At 39.3% G+C, this 25895-nt stretch overlaps 1 long non-coding RNA gene across 2 annotated transcripts; it reads left to right on the top strand.

The window, feature by feature from the left end:
• Window positions 1–449: 449 nt before the first annotated feature.
• Window positions 450–20657, top strand: LOC108174845 (uncharacterized). Of its 2 annotated transcripts, XR_011574140.1 has the most exons (3): window positions 450–873; window positions 5557–5997; window positions 20191–20657. It is a non-coding gene; the product is annotated as an uncharacterized lncRNA (long non-coding RNA). The 2 variants fall into 2 exon arrangements; XR_011574141.1 differs by lacking the exon at window positions 5557–5997.
• The last annotated feature ends 5238 nt before the right edge of the window (window positions 20658–25895 follow it).

The following is a 25895-nucleotide window of genomic DNA, read 5'->3' on the forward strand; positions in this document are numbered from 1 at the left end:
AATGGTTAAGCAAAGGGGTTGCCATGTTAGGTGGATAGAACATGGATATAGTTCTAGATGTACCATTAATTAGGTTAAATTTTAATTTGACGAAAAGTAATTTAGTTGTGAAATCCTGTCTTTAGATTTCACTATTTAATTTTACATATTTTGTATTTATGCTAATTTATTTTATTTTTGTTAATTTTAGATTCGTTACTTAGTTACAAAGTTGGAATTTTTGTAACGAGTCATTAAAAATCTATAGACTTTTTGGGTTAGTCTTAGAATTTTTGGGTAGATTCTAGGAATGCGTAAGCAAAAACTATTTGCAAAACAGAGTAGTAACGAAGGAGAAATATGCAAGTAAAGGCAAGGGCGAAATGGTCTTTTGGACCCTATGCTTCTGGAAGGCTCCAGGAAAACGGGAGAAAGGATCCCGTTGAGGAACCCACATGGACTGGAGGGGATTGGTTCGCCCTTCCCCCCTAATAACCCTTCTCCCTTTGACCTGTTTCCGGACCCATTTATGGGCAACGATTCCAACGCTGATTTTGGCGTTCTTTGATCGATTCACTCGACGCCACCACCTGGAAACGACTCACCGCCATCCCACGACCATTTTCCACCTAAGGTTTCCGTTTTTTGGCCGCCGTTCCCGACAGGACGAGTTCGTCGGTCTCCTGAATTCCTCGCTGGCAATCTTGCGATTCAGTTGACTCTGATGTCAACCACCACATCCAGTTCAAAGCCCACGACCCTAGGAGGTGATTTGTGGGCCCCAATGGTCTGATGGTGCAGTGGCGGTAGCAAAGTGGCGTCGAATCACTTTGGCCACCCACCACTTTCTTGACAATTTACGCCATCTTCTATCCCTATTAGACTTCGTCACAGGTATGAAAATCATTCCTTATACTGAGTTTTATTTGCTTGTAAAATTTGGTAGAAATCTTAATTGGTCGGAAACAAAGTTTATGAACTGCCAACCTAAGTGGGGACTTTGGCAGAATGGAATTTTGGACAGCGAGATGTCTTCAATGTCTTGGTTTGGTTCCAAGGTCCGTTTGTTGAAATATACGATGGTTCGATAATTTGATTTATAGAAAGTCGAACCGCTGTTTGACTTTCAAAATTGATGTCGATCTGGCCGTTGGATCGCTATGATACTTTACTATGTTGTTGTGGTTATTATTTGAGGACTTTAGAAATTTACATATTGGAAATCTGATGTAGATATCTTCTGGATTGAAGAATCTTAGATTATTGACATTTATATTTGACATTAATCCAACCGTTAGAGAGTTACAAAATTATAATATGTCGTTGGGTGTAATATTTGAGAATATTAGAAATTTATGGATTGGGAATCCAAAGTACGAGTCTTCCCGGATTGAATTTCTAAATTTGTAGGACCGATTCTTGATAACCACTTAAAATTGTGATTAACTAAAGATCTGACATTCAAATCGTCACAAATTTTTAATATGTTGTCCTAGAAATACATAGAGACTTTTACAAAGTTACGAATCAAAGATCCGGTGGGTGAATCTACCGGATTGGATTACTAGGGTTGTTGATCGTTCCGTTGATCACGTTGACCAATGGTTGATTTTTGGTCCACATTTCCTGAATTGTTCTTTAATACAAAAATTAGTATTATTAAAGGCTAGGTAGAGCCTAGTGGGCCCATCTTGTCCATCGAGTTATACCAGTTAATGTATATCTTAGGTTGTGTGCCACTTATTGAACTACTAGAAGATATAAATGATATGTGTGATTGGTAGTACGAAAATATGAGCTAGAACCATGTTAGAATTATTTCGTAGAACTTGTATGTATGTGTGAGTAGATATTTGTTTGTGTTGTGGAATTGATAGTGTGTATGCTAATAATTATAATTCATGTCGACTTGATATGTGATGTGTGATGATATGACTGCACCATGTAGCAATGATACATGGATGGTCCTACCTGGTTAATTCGCATTGGGGGACGATACGCATTCTAGAGGTGACTCTGCCTGATTAATCCGCATTGGGAATTCACTCCTACCTTGTTACACTATTCCCATGGGTTGTTTCACCTAGTTCATCTGTATTGGGGAACCAACTATTGAAGGCATGTCCATGGTCCCACCTGGTTAATGTTGGGGGACCATGCGCACCCTAAGGGTGGTTCTGCCTGGTTAATCCACATAGGAGGATCACGTGCACCCTAATGGTGACTCTGCCTGGTTAATCCACGTTGGGGGTCACTGCCTAATTGGTTTACTTCTATAGGAGGTTCCGCATAGTTATCTGCATTGGGGAACCATACGCATTCGAGGGGCGACTTCGCCTAGTTAATTTGCATTAGGGAACCATATGCATTTGAGGGGGTGACTCTGTCTGGTTAATCAGCATTGGAGGGTTACTGCCTTCTTGGTCACGTTATATCTCTAGGTGGTGATGCCTGGTTATTCTACATTAGGGAACCATACACATTCTTGAGTGGTGTTTCGTTGAGTGATTCGGAATCCCTCTTTCCATTCAGCTCCATTGATTTGTTCTATAACTAGATCTTTAGAAATCTTTTACAGTTCCTCTGTATCACTTTAGCTTTAATTTTCAGCATGTTTATGAACAAAAGAATTGAGAATCTGAATCAATAGGAAGATGGCCGTCTGGGTGATTACTTCGAGATTTTCAATTAGTTTATTTATAATTTTATAAAACATGGTTTTATAATGATGTTGATTGGTTGGTTGATTAATATAGTTAAAGATTAATATTATGCATCAAATTTTCAAGGAAATATTATACGATGTTGATTGTGGTTTGTTGATGGATAATGTGGTGATGTGTAAGGTCAATTAGATGACCATCCTGGTTGTCATATGATTCCTTGTGTGGTTTAGAATTGAGCGATTTATGCTCTTCGAGTTCCATCAAGTTATTTGAGATTTTTATGTTCTTTGCTAAGAAGTAGCATGTAAAATGTCAAAGTTTAACAAATGGTGAATTACCAATGGCTTGATCCCGTGTTAGGGTATGTAGGTAGTCTAGCATAAAGGTTAAATGCAGCCATATAAAGTAAACGAAAAGCTATTCTACAATTGGACCTTGAATGGTGTCTTGTTCATGTCTCGAAGACGAGGCACAATAGATGTACATGTACGAGATGACATCATGTATCGATCATGAATATATCTCGAAATTGGGGCGTGACATTAGTACTTCATTTTGTAGGATATATAAGTTATATATGAAAATTAATATTTAAAGGTTGAGATAACTTATTGTAAAACTTAAACACACGAGGTAGAAGCCAAGACGTCTCAGGTTAGCTCACATGTATGGTGATGGTCTCAAGTTAGCTTACATGTATGGTGATGATGTATTATATAATTTAATATTTGTGTTGATTTTGATACTTATTTCTTAATCCCCTTTCAAAATAGATGTATAAAAAAAGAACATGACGTAGGAGTTAGGAGTTTCCAACCCCAATTTGAGAGAGATCAATCTTTTGGTGGGACTAAAATAGGAAAACTAAAAGTTTTAACGATAAGGACAAAATAAAGGGTAAAGTAAATAGTACCAGGATTGATTTTTTAGTGTAAAAATGTGATTTTTTGTTAAAGTAAACAGTACCAGAAACTTTTCGTTAAAATTCCCGACTAAAATATGGTCAAATGCTTTAATTACCAAAGTGCCCAAATATATACACCGAATTTGAAAGAAAACTTTTGTAGGGTTTGACTTGGACATGACATTATCATCCACTTAAAACTTGCAACATAGTAAGCTTCAAGTATGACTTATGCTATAAATTTACATTTAAAGTTCCCATAAATAATTTCCTCCTAATTAATAAACACCATTAATTTATGATTCTTTTTCTTCTGTTCTTTCCTCACCCTTCACATCTCTGATTTTTCCTTCACCGTGTATAGAAGTATTTTCTCTCCCAATGCACTACAAGAAAGTGGGTAATGATCACCATTGCCCCCAATACGAAAAAGCTACTAAAGCGGGGTGCGTTGTTGTCATAGGCATGACAATGTCTCCATTGTCACCATGTTTTGTGTTGGTGAGAACAGAATATGTGCCATTGCCCCAACATATATACAATTCCTAGCCGTAAACCAAGGCAGAAAATTGGTGCCGGCTGTTGGGGATGTAAACTTTTTTCTTGGGTGGGGGAGATATAAAAGCTTTTAAAATTATATGAGATTCTCATGATTTCTAAGATGCAACTTACAAATTACCGTTGTCCACAATAATTGTGTGGATATAGGTGATAAATAAAACGTACAACACGCTAATGAGTATTAGGGAATCTTACATATAGAGACAAAAACATACAACATATTTCAAGTAACTTCACTAATTTTTAAATATTTCAAGGAGATATATGAACACAAAAACAATTAAAACCCATCACAAAAGCATGAAAACAATTTTCTAAAATATTAGTCATACTCCTCGCAGTTCTGTTTATTAACAAAGCCCAGCCCACACAACTACAACAAAAATAATGTGTCATCAGTTCAACTCTTCTCGACTATTATTTTTTGGAGAATCAGTTTTAAATATATGTAGAATCAGTTTTGTATACTTTTTAGTATAACCAATTTGTATAGTTTTAGTAGAGTTGATTTGTATTTTTTTAACAAAACTACATACATGCCATCAGTCCAACTCATTCTCAGCTATTTTTACAAAATTAGTTTCAAATATATCTAGAATAAGTTTTGTTTACTTTTTAGTAACTGGCTTTTAGTATAGTCAGTTTGTATACCTTAAATAAAATTACATACATGTCATTATCTCAACTCATTCTCGGGCATTTTTGCATAATCAGTTTCAAATATATGTAGAATCAGTTTTGTATACTTTTTAATAGATCTAGATTGTATAGTTTAGTAGAATCACTTAGTATATTGTCAACAAAACTATATACCTGCCATCAGTCCAACTCCTCTTCGACCATTTTTGCAGAAGCAATTCAATTATAGAATCAATTTTGTATATTTTTAGTAGAACCAGTTTGTATAGTTTTTAATTAATCAGTTTCAACTATATGCACGGTTGTGTGTGTGTGTGTTTGCAGAAGCAATTCAATTATAGAATCAATTTTGTATATTTTTAGTAGAACCAGTTTGTATAGTTTTTAATTAATCAGTTTCAACTATATGCACGTGTGTGTGTGTGTGTGTATTAGTAAAATCAATTAATATACGTTTTAGTAGATCGGTTTGTAATACTTTCTAATCAATTAATGTACTTTTTAGTAGATCGGTTTGTAATACTTTTCAGTACAACCAATTTTGTATACTTTTTAGGTCCCATTTGGTATTGCTTTTTTTCACTAAAAACTACTTACCTTTAAAGTTAAGCAGTAAAAAAGTGTTTAGTTAAAGTAAAATACCTACTTATTTTAAAAGCAATGGGTTCCAAACATCAACTTTTAAAAGCAGTGTGCATGCTGCTTTTAAAAGTTGCTTTAATAAAAAGCAGAGTTGGGTATTTAATAATTATTTTCAATTGTTGGAATACCTTCATTAATTTTTTTTTTTTAAATGACATTGTTTAGGCCACACACATTCTATTTCTTAGAGAATAAAGTAAACGCTACCACTACAAATACTAACCTTACACCATCATCCCCATTACAACCACCATTTTTGTCACCACCACCGCCATAACCACAACCTCCACCACTATCATCATTACCATCATTGTTACCACCGTCACCACCGCCACTGCCACCATTGCCACCGTCACTACTACCACCATTGCTACCACCATCGATGCCGCCATCGCCACCATCACCATTACCATCATAACCACAACTGCCATTACCACCATCATTGCCGCCACTGCCGATGTGGAGCAAAAAATAATCAAGAAAATTATGGAGGCGACATGTGGACTTGTGGGTAAAAAGACAAAATTACCCTTGAGGCACACCAGGATTCTCATGTGCATGCAACAGACAATAACGGCTCAATCAAGGTCAAAGGTGATCAAAATGGTATTTATTCAAAACCTTCTCATCACTTCTCATCAAATCTTCACCCACAAGATAACTCCCAATTATTCTTTTCAAATTGGGAGTAATTACCAAATTAATTGCACGATATTATTTGACATAATATCTTGCAAATTATATTCAAAATTCCACTATAAGTGACCGGTCCCTAATTCTCTAAATAAGGTTGGCCACACCCCTATATATAGCCCCACTTTTCTCCAAAAAGCTAAGTTCATTCTCTCCCTAAAATTCTTTAAACACTTTTTTCTCTCAAATTCTAACTTTGGCATCGGAGATTCTTCGGCAAAAGCCTCCCCCCCCCATTCATTGTGGGTGTGTGAGGCTCTTGGCCTTGATCTTACGTGTTATTATTTTGCAAGTGCATTTTCGTCAAATGAGAAGAAGGCGGAAATTTGCATCCACAAATTGGTGCTTTCATTGAGAGTCTTGATTCACACGCTCGAAGAAGACTCGTATTCAAGGTTTTTCGTTTTCTTATTCATTTGTAGATTTTTCGTACGTTCTTATTCTTGAAATTTTTGTTTATAAAAATTCGTTGATAAGGAGTAAAAGAAAAGTGCAATGACTAGAAATTCGAAAATCACAACAAACGAAACTTCCAACATTCAAGAATTTGGACCACGACGATCTACGAGGCTTAACACAATGATAAGTGGAGCGGCATCATCCACACAGGGCACCACCATGGTAGCAGCCACGACAGCAACTCTCGGTGAACCCACTACCCCCGATAAGCATGCTATCTCACAGCAGCAGGCCCAAACCCGTGCCACAAGGCAGCTAGCCCATATTCAAGCCCACGGTGCTGCACTGCCAGCTGAGGCTTAGGAACCTGGAGCAATTGGAGCAGCCCAACACTCGCGAGCCCAAAGCCAGTACGAGCCTAGAATGTTTCAAAGCTGAGCCCAGGCCCAAGCCACGCCGAGGAGAGCCCAGCGCCCATGCGCTCCGACGGCCCAGCCCATGCCTGCAATCTAACCCGTTCTCACAACCCAATTGGAGATCCAACTTACTCTTGTGGCTTCCCAAGTGATCCATACCAGTCCAAGACCAGTTCAACTATTTTGGCTTCAGATTTCTGGACAGACGATTGAATTGGGGTTATTTTCACCCTATTTCACCCCATTGCAATGTGCCCCAAACGAGGTGTCCTGAAGTAGGACAAAGGAAGATCAAGAACCTCTCTAGTAACGTCCCGGTAAGCAACTGATAAGCTCATATTTATATATATTTTACATAAAATTCACTTGTCTTTTCTTAGTTAGTTCCTTATATTTTTGAGCTATTTACTATGTTTTTGTGTTTTGTGTGATTTATCAAGCAAAGAAAAGAAAAGTAGCACAAGTGAATTATTAAGTAACAAATTCGTCAAAACTGCCTGTGCAGATTATCTGACTTTGGAAGCATGTTACAAACAGCTCAGAATGAATGGGAGAATGAGCCTTATATGCGTGGAAAGCTACGGATGTCTATTTTCTGGAGCAATTTACGGATTGTTAATCTCATTTTTCTAGAAGAAGTTATGGGCATTGTAACACTAAAATGTCAGAAAAGGGCTAAGCAGATTTGGCTAATAAAAAGAGAAAGGCAACACATGGGCAAAGGAAACACACACACATGGGTAGAAAATGGGTGGATTGTTGGCTGAAATAATGAAGAACATGTGTCTGCAAATGCAAAGGAAAAACACACACACATGGGCAAAGGAAACACACACACATGGGAAAAGGAAACACACACACATGGGTAGGAATTGTGGGTGTTTGGTGGTTGAAATGATGAAGCATGTGTGTGTAAATGTAAAGGAAAACATGGCAGAAAATGTGTGTGTTTGGTGGTTGAAATGATGAAGCATGTGTGTGTAAATGTAAAGGGGAAACATGACAACTCACACCCACACAAGATGCACATGCAAAGGAAATGGAGTGGTCATCTCTCAAGCCTATAAATACCATTTCCCATATTCATCAACACAACAGATTTTGATCCATCTTAGCCGAAACTTCCCACCACCATTCTCTCTAATTTCAGCCAAAAACCACCCCTAGCCACACCACCCATCAATCCTAAACCTTTCCATACCATTCCCCATCCATTCTACACCATAAAAACCACCCAAAACCGTCCAAAACCTCTAGTGCCGCTGCTTGCAAGGAAGGAAAGAGAAGGAACATCTTGTGCCGTGCCTATGCCCAAGCCTTGGGAGTGTTGGAGCGTTTCTAGGTGTTTTCTATCTTTGTTTTTAATGTCTAAATTTATGCATCTTTGCTTTGTAAGTATGAGGAACTAAACCCCTCTTAGTTAGGGGGTGATTCGAAACTATGTTCATGCTTGCAATATGATTTGATTACATCCAGTTGTGATTCATAAGTTGTGAATTCAATTTACTTATCCGTTCGTATAAAAACTGATTTGTGTATGTTGGTTGAGAGTGCACGCTTAATTTTCATGCATGAATTTGACGCTAGAATATAAGGGAGTTTCACCTAATCGTTAGAACTTATATTCACAAGTAGTGAAGGTTGCTAGTCACAATCACGTTAAGTAAATTCTTGGCATAAGTTTCATGCAAATCATAGTCACGAGTGCCTCGTCAATGCTTATGTTTTTCATAGAACTTAATGATTCTTGCTTGTATCTCTATTATGCAATTCATGTAGGGAACTTGTAGGGAATATTTTGGGTTGTTGTATGCAATCATCAAACCTAATAACTTGTGGAAAAACTGAGGGTTAATTAGTGCAATTCACGGTTAATTTGGGGCGTTTAGTATTCATAGTTTATCGAAAAGCAACTGGAGAAGGAGGAGGCAACAGAGGTTGATCTTTTGGAGCTTCAGTACGCGGTGCAGCCCCAGAAGACGAAGGCAAATGCTGTTGGAACAAGCCCACAAACCTCTGATGATCAAGTAAGATCTGACCATCAGATTCCTGCATCTGGTCAATTTTCCTCTTCATGTTTATGGCATAGTTGTGTGCGAGCTTATGCAATTGTTTATTTTCATGCTTAAGCCCTCTAATCTCCTTCTTGAGACTCATCACTTCAGCCGCCAATGATTCAACTTGACGGGTTCGGGCAAATAGGCGTTGGGCCATATTGGACACAGAACCTGCGCACTGCACACTGAGAGCTAGAGATTCCTTAACAGCCAACTCATCAGACTGTTTGGCAAGTAGTCTGTTATCTTTGGGAGTGACAAGGTTCCTGGCCACCACCGCAGCTGTCATATCATTCTTCATCACCGAACCCCCAACGGTAAGGGGACCAGTAGGGGATATGAATGATGGGCGCCATATGTTGTCTGGAGAAGGCGGGGCTGCCTCTTCACCAAGGTTCAAGTCAAAACGACGGTCGGAAGGGCCAGACATTTTTCAGAGGTGTTAAAGAAAGAGGAGATCGGACAAGTCAAGATCGTAGAAGTGCAACACGGGAGTTTTTACAGGCAGAAATTCAAGTGTGCTTTGAACGTCCTGCATACCTCTATAAAAATAAGCACGCGATGGGATTTTAGAGATCGAAGAGGTGAGCTCAGAAATCGAAGAAGCACCGATTCTAGATATCGAAGAGCGCCAGCTTTCTTAAAAGTTGGGCTTGCTCACAAAGCACCGATTCCAGATATCGAAGAGCGCCAGCTTTCTCAAAAGTTGGGCTTGCTCACAAACCACCGATTCCAGATATCGAAGAGTGTCAGCTTTCTCAGCCTCGTCAGCACCCGTCACACACAAACTCAGCTTTGCGAAAATCACAGGCAGTTTGTCGAAGCGCCGATTCCAACCATTTGTCTCTCTCAGCCTCGTCAGCACTTGTCACATGCAGAGAAAGCTTTGCGGAAATCACAGGCAGTTTGTCGAAGCGCCGATTCCAACCATCTGTCTTTCTCAGCCTCGTCAGCTTTGAGGAAATCACGGGCAATCTGTCGACGATTTCTGTTGAAGTAGAAAACACGTGAAGTTTACTGTTCAATCATCAAACGGTTGCCGATAGGAGTGAAAAGACAGTACCGGTTATTATTTCCTATAAATGTCGACCTTTACCCTCCATGGCAAGGCAGACATACATAACCTTCCTTCATCTCCGAGAATGCCTTTCCAACAAACCCTCTCGAGTCACTCAGTGTTCCTTATTCCTTGGGGTACCTCTGCAAACAACCTATCCAAAGCAAAAGTATTTCATATCATGAAGGTTGAAAGCAAGAGTATCTCATATCATGCATTCTCCATGTCCTTTCCCTTGTCTTTGTTCTAACCTGCAGGACATGGAGAAATTGCTCTCGAGTACTCGTCTTCCACTGCTGATGTACTTCCAAAGAAGCTGCCACATCTACCTGAAGAACAGATAAGGCAAGCGAAAATGATACCAGCAGCATGTGGAGACAACGTGCAGAAGAAACAAGCAGAGAAGAATGCAGCTTGCATAATCAACCCAGCATAAGGAGTCTGAGTTAAAGAACTAGAGAAGCTGCCACATCTGCTTGGAGAACAAATAAGGAATTGAGCCTGCACAATCAACTCGAGAGCAGAAGGAGTCTGAGTTGAAGAACTCAAGAAGCTTCAACAACATCGCCAAAGAGCAAAGCTTTGCCGTACAATTCCAATCCAGTTCAAGATCAAAGCTGTGGAAAGGCAACAAGATCATCTACCTCCATAACCAGATTTGCGTTCCTAAACTCTACTCTTCTTGTTTTTACCTTGCTATACTTGTCATGTTTGATTAGTTGTGTTGTTTATTTGTTTAAGTATAAATCTATGTTTGAAACATTGAGGACAATGTTTGGTTTAAGTGTGGGGGGGTAAACGGGTTTTATTCACCTATCACTTACAATGTTGTTTTTCACTGTTTTTAAGTGTTTTTAAGCTGTTTTGAAGTGTTTTAGTTTGTTTTGATATAAAAATCCGAAAATCTCATAAAAATTTGAAAAACCTAAAAAGAGTTGTTTTTGTATGATTATTTGTGTCTTAGGGTACCTTCCAACACAATGATGAGGATTTGGTTTTTAAGTGCATGGCTGTTAAAGAAAGTTACAAACATGGATGGAAGTTTGATATGCTCTTTGGTGTATGCTTGGTTGTGGTTATAATTTATGAATTCACATGCAATCATAAAAGAAAAATCAGTTTTGTAACATGCTTGAAGGAAGGAACTCAAATTAACGCTACAACCTTGTGAGATTTGAGCCTAAAACGTTATTTGGAGAGTTAAAATCTGTGCATTATTGTTTTCTAAAGTCGTTGCATGATCTCATTTTTCTTTGCTTGGTTACTACTTAGAAGGCGTTTCATCATTTAGTTCCAAATGCTAGAACTCATGCCCATTTCATTCAAAGCATGATATTGATTTGCATAACACATATTCAAGATGAAGTTATGTAGTTACCACCACCAAAGCCAAATTGCCATGTATCCTACTTCATTATATGTTTAAGTTAACCCCATTGAGCCTTGTTAGCCTACGTTCTTTGTTAACCCACGTTATCCTCACCTAGCCTAGATTAGGACCATCCATACCTTTGTTCTTAATGCATAGTAAAGCATGATTCAAATTGAATTCCTTTTGATTATGTATGGCAGAAAATAAGTGTGGGGGAATTTGTTTCTCATGTAAGTAGTGTGCCATAGGCACGGGTGGAAAGAAAGAAAAAAAAAGAAAAGTGTGAAAAGTATGAAAAAAAAAAGAGTTGAAAAGATGTGAAAAAGAGTCCTAAAGTATTGTTTGTTGAAGAAGGGGTCCAAAACTTTGAATTCGGCCCTAATTATTGCTTGAATCTTCCCGTCGTGTTTAAAAGTTGATTTCTGCAATCTAAGTGAATTCTAAGTTTCAAGTTCATTACTCTGCTTGCTATTGCTTTAAGAACGTTTGTTATCCCTATCCTTCATTTGTTAGCCAACACCCCAAGCATGTTACAACCTTTGACTTCAATCTTGAGTGTTATGTGTTTCAATTTGTGGAGTTTGAATTTGGTATGAGTATATGGTGTCACTGGTTCTCGCATCTAAGTAGTAGCATTCCATTCATGAGATCATATCTAAACATGCTTATTAACTCTAGAAATTGCTTTCTTTGTGATACATATATGTGAGCGTTTGTTTTCATATCTACATCAATCTTCTCACATATAACTAATATAGGGTGTGTAGTTAGAAAATCTGAGTGAAAATTGAGTGAATATCTTGTAAGGACTTGAGCAAATTCTCTAAGGCATGTTACTACATTCAAAATCATATTTTAATTGGTTAAATGTGAACTAGTACGTGGTGACTATGATTAAGTATGTGCTTAAGTGTGAAGATGACTTAAATCTGTGGGGATAATGATTTTTAACATGTCATGTGCGTTGGAAATCCCTAAGGCAAACGTTGGAAGGTTTAGGTTGTGTTTTGTTTTCTTTATTTTGCTCGAGGACTAGCAAAAGCTAAGTGTGGGGGTATTTGATAAGCTCATATTTATATATATTTTACATAAAATTCACTTGTCTTTTCTTAGTTAGTTCCTTATATTTTTGAGCTATTTACTATGTTTTTGAGTTTTGTGTGATTTATCAAGCAAAGAAAAGAAAAGTAGCACAAGTGAATTATTAAGTAACAAATTCGTCAAAACTGCCTGTGCAGATTATCTGACTTTGGAAGCATGTTACAAACAGCTCAGAATGAATAGGAGAATGAGCCTTATATGCGTGGAAAGCTACGGATGTCTATTTTCTGGAGCAATTTATGGATTGTTAATCTCATTTTTCTAGAAGAAGTTATGGGCATTGTAACACTGAAATGTCAGAAAAGGGCTAAGCAGATTTGGCTAATAAAAAGAGAAAGGCAACACATGGGCAAAGGAAACACACACACATGGGAAAAGGAAACACACACACATGGGTAGGAATTGTGGGTGTTTGGTGGTTGAAATGATGAAGCATGTGTGTGTAAATGTAAAGGAAAACATGGCAGAAAATGTGTGTGTTTGGTGGTTGAAATGATGAAGCATGTGTGTGTAAATGTAAAGGGGAAACATGACAACTCACACCCACACAAGATGCACATGCAAAGGAAATGGAGTGGTCATCTCTCAAGCCTATAAATACCATTTCCCATATTCATCAACACAACAGATTTTGATCCATCTTAGCCGAAACTTCCCACCACCATTCTCTCTAATTTCAGCCAAAAACCACCCCTAGCCACACCACCCATCAATCCTAAACCTTTCCATACCATTCCCCATCCATTCTACACCATAAAAACCACCCAAAACCGTCCAAAACCTCTAGTTCCGCTGCTTGCAAGGAAGGAAAGAGAAGGAACATCTTGTGCCGTGCCTATGCCCAAGCCTTGGGAGTGTTGGAGCGTTTCTAGGTGTTTTCTATCTTTGTTTTTAATGTCTAAATTTATGCATCTTTGCTTTGTAAGTATGAGGAACTAAACCCCTCTTAGTTAGGGGGTGATTTGAAACTATGTTCATGCTTGCAATATGATTTGATTACATCCAGTTGTGATTCATAAGTTGTGAATTCAATTTACTTATCCGTTCGTATAAAAACTTATTTGTGTATGTTGGTTGAGAGTGCACGCTTAATTTTCATGCATGAATTTGACTCTAGAATATAAGGGAGTTTCACCTAATCGTTAGAACGTATATTCACAAGTAGTGAAGGTTGCTAGTCACAATCACGTTAAGTAAATTCTTGGCATAAGTTTCATGCAAATCATAGTCACGAGTGCCTCGTCAATGCTTATATTTTTCATAGAACTTAATGATTCTTGCTTGTATCTCTATTATGCAATTCATGTAGGGAACTTGTAGGGAATGTTTTGGGTTGTCGTATGCAATCATCCAACCTAATAACTTGTGGAAAAACTGAGGGGTAATTAGTGCAATTCACGGTTAATTTGGGGCGTTGAGTATTCATAGTTTATCGAAAAGCAACTGGAAATCGTTTTGTATGCAAGTGTGACATGTGTGGAGAAGAACCTCCTAGCTAGCCTTCCATCCATAAGTTTCATTCAAATTCATTTACAATCTGTTTTGATTCACCCAAATTTGTCTAAGAATCTGTTTACTTTGTTCTTGTCTTAATTTAATTATTTTCGTCCAAAATCAACCCCATCTTATTTCTTTGAGTCATATTAATTAGAACTTGTCTTAGATTATGTTTTTAAGTGTTTTAGTCCATTAGAAAACCCAATTTCGTCCAATTTAGTGTTAGGTGTTCAAAACTGCCCATAAAGTGTTTTTAAGGCAGTTTTGAGTGTTTATTTGCTGTTTTGAATCTTTTTGTTTATCTTAGTATTTTAAAGTATAGTTTTGCATTCTTTGAGTCTAGTTTAGTGTTTTAAACTTTGTTTTTACGTTTTCAAGTCAGTTTCCAAGTGATTTAGCAATCCCTCCTAATCCCCGGCCTAGAACGATCCCTACTTACATTGTTTACTACAATTGACAAAAAGAGGGTTTAATTTGTGTGCTTATATATTTCGCACCAGCAACTACTTGACCAGGCACAAATTTAGCGTTCTGGTAGTGTACATTCTTAACTGGGCTTCCGAGATAGTATATACTTTGGTCTTAGCGCATGGATGAGCGTGCATTTTTGGCTAGCACATAGATGAGCATACACTCACAATTGGGACCACACTCCGATAATCAACATAAGCAATCTTCTAGGTGAATTGTTCATTCGTGACTAGGCCCGTAAGGAGCATCATCCACCTCATATCGGAGTAGGCAACACGACAGACGGAGAGAAACAGTCATTCAATCTGACTCAAGTTCAACTGGTAGCCTGCGAGGAATTCACTCGTCTGCTAATAACGTACCATATGCATCGTAACTGTGACATAGACGAGCCGAACACATAGAAGAGTAGCCTAGACCAGTAAGTCACGTCCAGGGACAACCGAGAGCTCGGTTACCCCAACAAAGGCAAATTCAGGAAGAAGTAGAGAGGTTCTTGATCGAGCGATTGCGTAATTTCCAATGCAACAAGGTCATTGACGAGGCATTACGATGAGACATGACTAGCATAAGTAGGTTACCCTTCACGGACATCGAGCACTAAGCCTTCACACAAATTCAACAGGCCACATTTCACATCCTTCAAAGGGGATAGAGACCCGGAAAGACACCTACAAGGCAAGGCGCAAGATTGGTTTCTCACCTTGCCGCCACAATCCATCCAGAGTGTCGATGAGCTTTATTTGGTTTTCACCAAGGAATATTCATCCTATTGCTTGATCAAGAAAAAGTTAGACAACTTGTTCAATGTCAAGAAGAACCTAAATGAGTCGCTTCACGACTATGTGAAAAGGTTCAAAGCAGAGAAGGCAAAGATAATCGGATGCAATGACTCGATAGCTAGTGCAGCCTTCCAAAAAATACTCCTAGCAGACCACCCGATGATCGGAGAATTGACCAAGAAAGAAGATCTAACTATGGCAAACTCTTTTGCTCTAGTGGAGAAGCATGCACTTTGGGGACAAGGTTCGCCGATGCACATTCAAGGCAAGTCTGAGCGATCTTGAATAAGAAGTCCCCTATTATTCTGAAGGAGATTCAAGGTCTGACCAGAAGAAGACCTATTCACATGTTTGACGGTATCGGAAACAGTAATAAGCTCTATCCTCATATGAGAAGAACTGGGTTCAAAAGCTTTCCTCGATGAGGAAACCAGTTACCATAAATTCAAAAGCTAACTCTGGCAACAATTTTTGCAACCCAGAAGCTCAAGTTATACATTCAGATGCATGTAGTCATCCTTATGATGCATTATTCCGCCCAATCCAGAGGCACGATGATAAAGGCGCAGACACTGGCGGATGTAAAGTTTTCTGGCGAACGCAACAACTCAACCCAAAATGCGCACCAAGGGCAGACGAACACTAGAAGAACACATTCAGAAGCAAGTTTTGTCCTTATTGCCCCAGAATATTCTACATAGAAGCAACATGTACCAGCAGTTGAGCACCACCTCTTGTTGTGCGTCACATGACCCCAACCGACCCTTGCTCTATAATTCAGCTCAAAATTTGCCCAATACCGGCAGTTGAGCATCTCTGTTACATGTAACATGGCCTCAGCCCCACGGTTCCCTACTGCGCCTTCATGCCTAGCCGAGGTGATGCAATAGAGTGACCCAACGACCCCTCAGAGGCAATCGAGTACGCCTTAGCCACATCTGCTTCACTCGATAGAGACTTCTGGCATTTGCACGTCGACGACGCATCCAACTACAAGGGCTCGGGAGTATGCGTGGTCCTTGTCACCTCAGACAGTTCGATGCTCGAACATGCAATGACTTTAGGCTTCAAAGCATCCAACAACGAAGCAGAGTATGAAACCCTACTAGCAAGCCTCTGAATGGTAAAAGACTTGATGGTGAAAAAGCTTACAATTCATTCTGATTCCCAGCTAATCACTAACCAGACTACTGGGGAATACATGGCAAAACATCCGAAGATGACACAGTCCCTAAAGAAGGTATGAAATCAACTTGAGCTGTTTCAGACTTGCACCTTCACTTAAGTTCCTCGCGTAGACAATGCCTACGAGGACACACTAGCTGGCCTAGGCTCTACCCTCGGCCACCAACTCAAACACTTTATTCTGGTGGAATATCTAGACAAGCCAAGCATAAAGGTGGAACCAGCAACCGAGGTGTCACAGGTTAGTACAACTCCAAACTGGCAAGTTCCATTATAGACTACTTGGTCAATGGAACACTCCCCATGGAAAGATTGAAGTCTAGAAAGCTTCAAATGAAGGTAATACACTACTACATGTAGAACGACATTCTCGTCCGAAGATCCTACACTGGACCATATCTTCGCTGCCTAGCATTTCCCAACAACCTAAAGGTTCTAAGCTCATCCCATGAAGACATTTGTGGAAATCATTCCGGAGGCCGATCCTTAACACAGAAGGCTCTTAACGCATACTACTATTGGCCTATTATGCATCAAGACACTAAGGAGTTAGTACAGAAGTACGACTGCTGCCAACGCTATAAGCCGGTACTAGCATTGTCTGCCAGCGAACTACACCCACAGACAAGTCCTTGGCCATTCATGCAGTAGGCAATTAACTTGGTAAGGCCATTGCCGCCCGCTAATGGGGGCAGAGTTGTGATGATCGTGGCAATTAACTACTTCACCAAATGGGTAGAAGCAGAGCGCATGACAACCACAACTCAGACGGACATATAGCGCTTCATATAGAGGAACATCATTTGCCGATTTGGCATCCCTTAATCCATCGTCACAGACAGTGGCCTGTAATTCGTAGGCAAAGATTTGGCAAAATTCTTCCAAAAATATGGCATCAAGCAGCACATGTCCACGTCAAGGTATCTCCAAGCCAATAGGCAGGCCGAAGCATCTAACAAGATGATTCTCGACTGCCTCAAGAAATCCTTCTCTGACAAAAAGGGAAAATGACTGGACAGACTCCCTGAATGTCTATGGGTGTATTGCATAACCAAACGACGAGCAACTGGTGAGATTCCTTTCTCTTTGGCATTTGGTTCAGAAGCAATCATTTCTCCCAATGTCATCATGCCAAGTATCAATACTCTATTGCCAAGCATCGAGCAAAATCGAAAGAAGATGGCAAAAAACTTAGATTTGGTAGAGCAAGAACGCTAGAAGGTCATCACCTGCATCGTAGCCTACCAGCAGTAGCTCATCTCTAGCCACAACAAAAAGGCCAAGATCCGAAAGTTCTAGCCCGGAGATCTAGTGTTTAGAAAAGCCTCATCATTGCCTACAGAGAAGGTTCTAAAAAGATGGATCCTATATGGAAAGGTCCGTACATGATCAGCAGAGTAGGCTGCAAGGGTAGTTATACCTTCACCACCATGAACGACAAAGAGATCGAAAAACAATGGAATGCCTACAATTTGAGGAAGCACCATGTGTGACATTCTGCTACATTAAACCCCAAATACTCAAGTAACTCGATGGGCACCACCTTGCAAGCTAAGGACTATCCAGTTGTTATGCAGTTCCTACCTTACAACTAAGTTTTCGTTCATTTCACTCATTTTTCAATGTGGAATTCAGAAGTAATTTACAACTTGGCTCGGCTACATGCTTACAACAACTGATCACTCCAGCACTTCAAAAGAAGACTGCACCCTTGTAAAGGACTCATCACAGGAATTGCACCCCCTAGGGACCAACCATGCTCTCTAGTGCGAGAGGGTAAACCAATTCCCCGATACCTATATGGGTTTGCTCTTCAATGCGGGAGGATAAAGTTTACACTTCGAATATCGAGACATGGATGAGTCGTGCTGCCTTGGTGTAATTAGGCGCACGATAGCTTGTGCTGGGATTCCTAGAAGTAGCCGCAATGATCTTCTTCAAGGCTTAGCTAACTGAAAGATTTTGGGTTTCTTGCCCAATCCGCGAGGAAACGGGCTTTAGAGACAGAGGAGGCACATTACGTAGTACGCCTTATGGACGGTTTCCTTGGAACACTAAAGTTGCTACCAAATGTACTAAGGTAGCTTACGGTTTCCAGAAGACTGCCTACGGCTTGCCCTTCGAGCAGTAAGCCGCACTAAACTTATATAACCGCACGTTTTTATGAAAGGGTAAACAAGTTAGCGCGCATATACAAAGTTTCATCCATTGTCGACATGCTATACAGTCGATAAGCTTCACTTATGCCAAAGTGCGGAATGATCTACACTAATTCATAAAGTGTGATACTTGCTATGCAACCCACGAAATTGGTTACATAAAGGCAAGGAGTTCTGTCTGATATTTGTTTACGAAATTCCATACAACCGCGTACTTTTGATATGAGTGATTAGCGAATTTCATAACCCAAAAATCTTTAGTATGTTGTGATGCAGGCCACACAACTCAAAGGATTGAAGAAAGCCAAGGTTAACAGCCAAGTAGTCTCGCGGACTCGTCTGCTTCTTTAAGTAAGGTGTCCGGCTGCCGACCTTATGGCTAACAACTATGTAAAAGTTATATACCAACACCTGCGGCAACATAGGCTACGTGGGTTTGTTTGCTTATAGAAAAGCAACACGTCTGCCGCTAGTTTAAAGGTCAAAAGTTGGGCATAAATAAAAGAAGCGAAGATAAAGAAAAGTGAAGGAAGCAAGTTTATTAAATTTTTTAGCAAAATTGATAAACAAACAGCAAAGGTCGAAGGAGTTCAAGCAAAGCAAAAAGCAACAAGGAAAACAAAGAAAATCCTAAAGGTTACCTAGAAGACTACTTTTTAACAGCTTGGACATCCCACGACTACTCGGTCGCTGCACCTTCAGTAGCCGCGACGTTCTTAGTAGCAACATCATCCAATGCTTCACCCCCGACTTCCTCAGCCTGGGCACCAACTTCTCCGACTACTTCACCGATGGAAGCCTAAAAAATAAAGGCAAGCAAGTCTTCTGGAGAAATAGAAAAGGTCTCGAAGTCTTTCCCAGCCAACTCAAAGTCAGACGGCTTACTAAAGAGATTACCTACATAACCTAGCTTGTAGAAATCAGCCCGACTCTGAACTAGCAAAGCCTCGAGTCCAGCCTTCTCACTTTTCAACTACTCGTTCTCCTCGGGCAGACCAACACGGACACGTTGCAGCTCATCCACTTCATTCTTCAGACTTTCATTGATCTTCAGTGCACTTTGAAGTTCCAACACTTGAGGTTCAAGCCCATCGATGACCTTATTGAAGTGGATCGCTTGATTATAAGCAGCATTCAACTCTTCATCCTTTGCGTAAGCAGTAGAACAAAGCTAAAAAACGGCACCCTCAATATTTTGAATTTGAGGTATGTAACATTGCTGAGTACCAATTGCCCACCAAATTGGAATCAACCTAGTGATAATGGAGGATGGTGCAATCCGCCACGCGAGCATTTTGATAAAGCCAAACCTGTGTTCCTTAACATTGCTGAGTGTAAGGCGGGCATTATTCCAGTCACGTACCGCAAGTGATTAAATGCACATGCATGTATTGAATAGATTGAATGTTTGATGATCAATACATAAAAATGGATTTATCACGAATACTAATGTTGTGAGACTAGCCATCTAAATCACACATTACTAACATATAAATTTCGATTGTCCATATTGAAAAGCATGATAACATAACATGTACGTATATTAATTGCATAACGAGAATATTTCCCGTTGTAAAAGATTTTAACGATTGCTAGAAATTGTTTTGTAGGGTTCCATGTCAAAAGAAAGGAGGCATGCGATTCACAATAATTGGGAACCCTTATTTCAATGAAGTGTTGGTATGGAACGTGGGAGGAGTTGGGGACATCATCAGCGTGCAGGTGCAGGGCTCCGACAAGCTCAAATGGACAACAATGAGTCGGATGTGGGGTCAGCGATGGATTACTGGTGCCAAGATGGTCTGTGAGTCACTGACCTTCCGAGTTGAAGCAACTGATAGGAGACACTCAACTTTGTGGCATGTTGCCCCAAAGACTAGGCAGTTTGGCTAGACTTTTGAAGGGAAGAACTTCCGATTGATCAAAAGCACATCATAAGCTTCGATGCTTCATACATGTTGAACTCCTCCACGCCATAAACTAGGTTGGCTTGTCATTACAAATGTATATATATACCGGCCATGGAATTCTTGCCCCACTATGTAATAATAAAAGCAAGGCACTCGTATATACACAATTTCGTAAATTTTCCTTCTTCGATATTTTTCTTGAGTGGTACTACTCTCACCCGCCTCTCATATTTCTTGACCCACCGTGTATTCATTTGTCAAGAACATTTTCACTAGTAGGTGTTGGCAGTAAAATAAAACATGTGGTTAGAATCACTCTTTTATCTTTTTATTTTTTTGGTCAGACATGTTGTTAAATCAATTGAAGATGATTATTTCTCAATATACTTTTCTCCCATGCTTTTCTTCATTCATGGTTCAATATTTTGGTGTCCTAGGCATAGAGGAACCACACCAGTCTATCATGATTCCTCACATTTGTTCCTTGTGATATAGCGGAACCATGGCAATTACACTATCAAAAAAATACCATTTACTCGACCACATTGAGCACCTATATAAAGGGGTTTGAACCTCCTGTTTTGGGGTTGGACAATTGAAAGGAGAGAGTGTTCATGTAATAAGGGGTGGCGAACCCCAGCAAGCAACACGGGTTTGCTGCAGGCAGGCCTGTGGCATAGGACAAAGACTAACAGCATAAGGTTGTTGCCAGGTTAGGCTAGGGACACGTAGACAGGTCCAAGAAGAGCTGCAAGCCTTCTCAGTTTAGGTTGGGGGCTTTAGGCCCGAGTAACCCCAATGGCGAAGTCAGGAATTATTCGCAAGAAGGGCGAAATTTAGAAAGGGGTAAAAGGCTCCAAAAGAATTTAGACAATATTTCATTCAATTGAGTTAGCTTATTTTGTTGAGAATATTTGGACTATTCGGAATATTCAAATGAGGATTTGTGCACTAGCCGTATTATTTGAAGGAGGATATAAGTATCGCTTCTTATAAGATTGTTCCATTGCGTAAATGTATAATGAGAAAGGTCCTAAAAGGAGTTAGGCTTTAGTCAGGAGGCGGGCTGGAGCCTAATGCCTAGTGCCTCAGCAGAACCTTGATTTATTATATTCATATAAATAAATGCCTATTTATAATAATAATAATAATATATAAAAATATTGAAAATTCTCCTTAGTACTTTGGTAAATCTAATAGTATGAGATAAAAATTCAAGTGATTACGAGTTCGTGGTGTTTTACGAAATATTTTTTGAATCTCGTATGAATTTATTTTATATTTTATATGTGTGACTTGAAAATTATATAAAACAAAAGAATATAGTGAGTATATTTATATTATAGTGTGTACCATAAAAATAAAAAGAAATATAATTACAAAATGGGTAATGTTAGAGAGATTAATTTTTTTAAACCAAATTTGCAAACCAAATGATGTGGTTGAAGATGATTGGATTATTAACTAAGTATCGATTAATGTGCTTATTTCTTATTGATGACATATCATTTGATTTGCAAATTTGATTTATAAATTTACTCTCCCTAGCATTATCCTTACAAAATACAGTAATATAGTCTTTCTTTCTTTCTATTTTGTCGATTAGTATATCATTTTCTTTCAATTAGAGTGTTATCAAGATTCTATGTGATGTTCTCCTGGTTATGGCAAAATGAATGGCAGTAGCGACTACCACATGTAAAATGTAAACAAAACTCAAAGCACTCAAACAGTGTCGTGTAATTAAATTATAAAAAATAGGGTTTTAACTTTTTGTCTTCTTCTCGATGGTGGGTATGCAGACTTTGCAATATGTTACAGCACCAAGCTTTGCAACTGCAAACATGGCTGTCTTATTGAAGCCGAGATTCACATCAAACCGAAAACAAAAAGCCGCCGCGCGCAAGGCCTGCATAGCAGCAACAGAAAACAGGGCTGCTACCTGCAAGTTTTTCGACAGACCAGAGGGGCAGAAAACAGAGCTCGCTCCTAGGCTTCATTTCCGGCGAGAAGAGCGGCGGTCGCCCCTCCTTGCCCCTATGTAGCTTCGCCAGTATGTAACCGTACCAGGTCGAAGGTCTGTGTGTCCGTGTAGACACAACAAAACCCATAGGGTTGTTACCATGGTCCAGACGTTGCAACGATGTCGTCTTCGTGGTGTGGTCGACACGGCTGGGCTGCAGGCCAGCGCAGTGGTGCAGTGGCTATGCTGCATTATATTCCCAAATTTTGTTTTTTTTTTCCCGACATGTGTAAGGTTTGAAAACCCCTAAATTGCTTCTCATTTATTTATATGATTTGAAACACAAATTCCACATAACAATATACTTGCACAATGCATGAAACATATATATAAATATATATATATATATATATATATATATATATATATATATATATATATATATCGGAAGGAAAATATAAATATAGGGGGTTCATGCATCATGGGGAATGTTTTCATGCTTCGTGGACGTTTCAAAAATCTTACTTTATTTTAAGCGTACCTGATTGGCAGAAAACAAATAAAAGCCTTTGAATGTTGTAGAAGAAAACCTCCTTCTACGATCCTTCAATTCCTTAACTTATGGCAATAGCGTGTGGATAATGTGTTGTAAACCTATTTAACTGAACTATTCTAAGGGAATAGAGAGGGGGAGGTCGGCGGCAATAAGAGAGATAAGAGAGAGATTTAATTGTGAGGTGTGTGTTGTATCATCCCATTGTGCCTTTATTTATAGTAGTAGGATAGGTTAAATCCTTACCCTTTTAGGATTACAACTCCAATAGGATATTAACTGACACACCCCGACCAAAGTCAAGGCATGCTGGCCATCACATGAGAGTGATGTAGCCATGTGCACAGTGCGGAAGCGGTAAAGCTAGCAATTATACGAATAATTAAAAACCAGATTACTAGTGTGCACTACTAAACAGAAAGTGATCGGAGTTACACAGTAAACACTCCTAATCAGAGCATAAAGTTTAGGTGTAGTCCAGAAGGACAAGTACTAGTTACACAGTACCAGGAAAGTCATACTATTAATCAAATAGGTCAGAATTGTCGAAGATCCCGAGCCACCAACAACAATCTTACTTAGAACCCGGAGGGGCGCAAAACAGAAAACGTGAGTGGGCAAAACAAATGTTTCACAAAATCATTTCATTTATCAACATATCTAGCCCCTCGCTGTAAAACATGTAAAATTTTCCCAGAATCAAGATACAAATATATACATAAATGAATATAAACATATATCAAATCAAATCATGCTTTACGTAATCATATTCACATGTATGTAAGCCATGCCAAGACATAACAGAGTAAGCAATTCAGGTAAGAATAAATTCATAGAAATATGATATGATAGCCGGAACCACTAAGGTAGTATGTACAGCTGAATTCATAGCTCAAACTCAATCTAGCCGGAGTCACTTCTATGACTTATATGGCAATATACTGCACATAAGTTGGAACCACTGAAATGGTCTATACGACAAGGTTGGGTGTGATATAGTTATGCTCAATGCCACAACCTCATGCTAGCTGTGCGATAAATAGTTAGTCACCAAGGAGTCGGAACCACCTATATTGGTCTGTACGACAAGACTGTGCACCTAAATTAGATCCAATGTGAGCATATGGTGCGGGAGATGACATAATATACAGGCATGTGCCAACTCTCTCCGGCTAAATCGCAATCACCCGGGGTGCAGGTTTATGAGCTCATCGTTTCTCAATCATATCTCATATAGACAATCAACATGTTAATCTCATTTATTGAATGGCTGCATCTAACCTCTCATTAGACTGCCTACGTACCCTAAACAGGGATCAAGCCGTTCGTAGTTCACCTAGACCAAACATAACTTACCTGCACTTACATGTGCCTCCATAGCACCACAATTACATATATATGCAACCATGAAATGCATATTCAGAATATAAAGGCATTTGGCATATTATTTCAAAGCATACTTTCATTTAAAACACATTTTTGGGAAATATATGCGAATTAACTATAAAAACGTTATTTTAAAGCACATTTACAAAACTAGCTAATAACTTCTCATACATTGCTCAATTTTGGTATTTAAATATACCAACGTGACCTACATAACCTCACGAACATCGTGATATTTTTAGAAAAATTTTCCTATAGCTCACATGCATTATCTTCAACCTCCAGACGCCGGAATAGTGTCACCGACGTCGGATTCTGGGCAGACCTATAACTGCCCATTTCTCTCTCGTTTTTGCACCATTTTCTATGAAATCTTCACCCAAATGTCACAAATTTCAAGAGGAAGAATGTTATACCTCTTTGAAGCCTAAAATCCTTCGAAAACACGTAGGAAAAATATCACCAAAATCAGCCACTTTCGAACCTCGTGATCCCGACGTCCAAAACCTTCAAACAAAGCACTTCGAGCTTCCTTGGGACCTCACTAAGCTCGCTATAAGCTTGGATTGTCCTAAAATACAACCATTCGAAAGTTCATGAATAGTGCTTAACTCGGAGCTTGAGTTTTCAACGTGAAATCGAACGAGTTCTTACCTGAAATTGGTACCTTTGTACTTGTATGGTCCGCACGAACACAATGGTACCAATTTCTTCTTCGATCTGTGATGATTTGGCTTGGTTCGACCTTGTCCGTACAGAGGAGAGGGAAGAGAAAGAGAGACTGTGAGTCTGAGAGAGAGTACGGGAGAGAGGAAAAAGAAAAGGGTATGGGTATGAGTGTGTGGTTCCAAAGTGTACACCAATCACAACCAAAAATTTTCTTACTTCCAATTGGGCCAATATTAGTAGGGACTTAATACATTGGTCCTCAACCATAACCACACCTAATCCCATGATGCCGCAAACGCTCGAGGGCATTTTAGTATTTTCATATCAATGATAACAAAATAATGTACATTTTCGGGACGGGTTGTGACAATCTCCCCAACTTATAAAATTTCATCCTCGAAATTACATACAACCAATACATCCACTAATAATCATAAAACAAGCGTGGATACATCTCTCTCATCCGTTCCTCTGTCTCCCAAGTAGCTTATTCCATTGAATGATTTCTCCATAACACTTTAACTAGACGAACTGTCTTGTTTCTCAGTTCTTTATCCTTCCAATCCAATAGAGTCACTGGTTCTTCATCATAAGTCAAATCTGGATTAATTTCCAAAGGTTGGGGAGGAATCACATGTGAAGGATCTGAAACGTAATGTCGAAGCATTGAAACATGAAATAAATTATGCACCTTGGATAACTCTGGAGGCAACTCAAGCCTGTAAGCAACCTCACGGACTCGCTCGGTGATCATATATGGTCCAATGTACCTAGGACTCAACTTTCCTTTCTTTCCAAATCGTACAACACCTTTCCAGGGTGATAGCTTCAGAA

The sequence above is a fragment of the Malus domestica genome, chromosome 12 (assembly GCF_042453785.1).
Source record: "Malus domestica chromosome 12, GDT2T_hap1".
Taxonomy (NCBI): domain Eukaryota; kingdom Viridiplantae; phylum Streptophyta; class Magnoliopsida; order Rosales; family Rosaceae; genus Malus; species Malus domestica.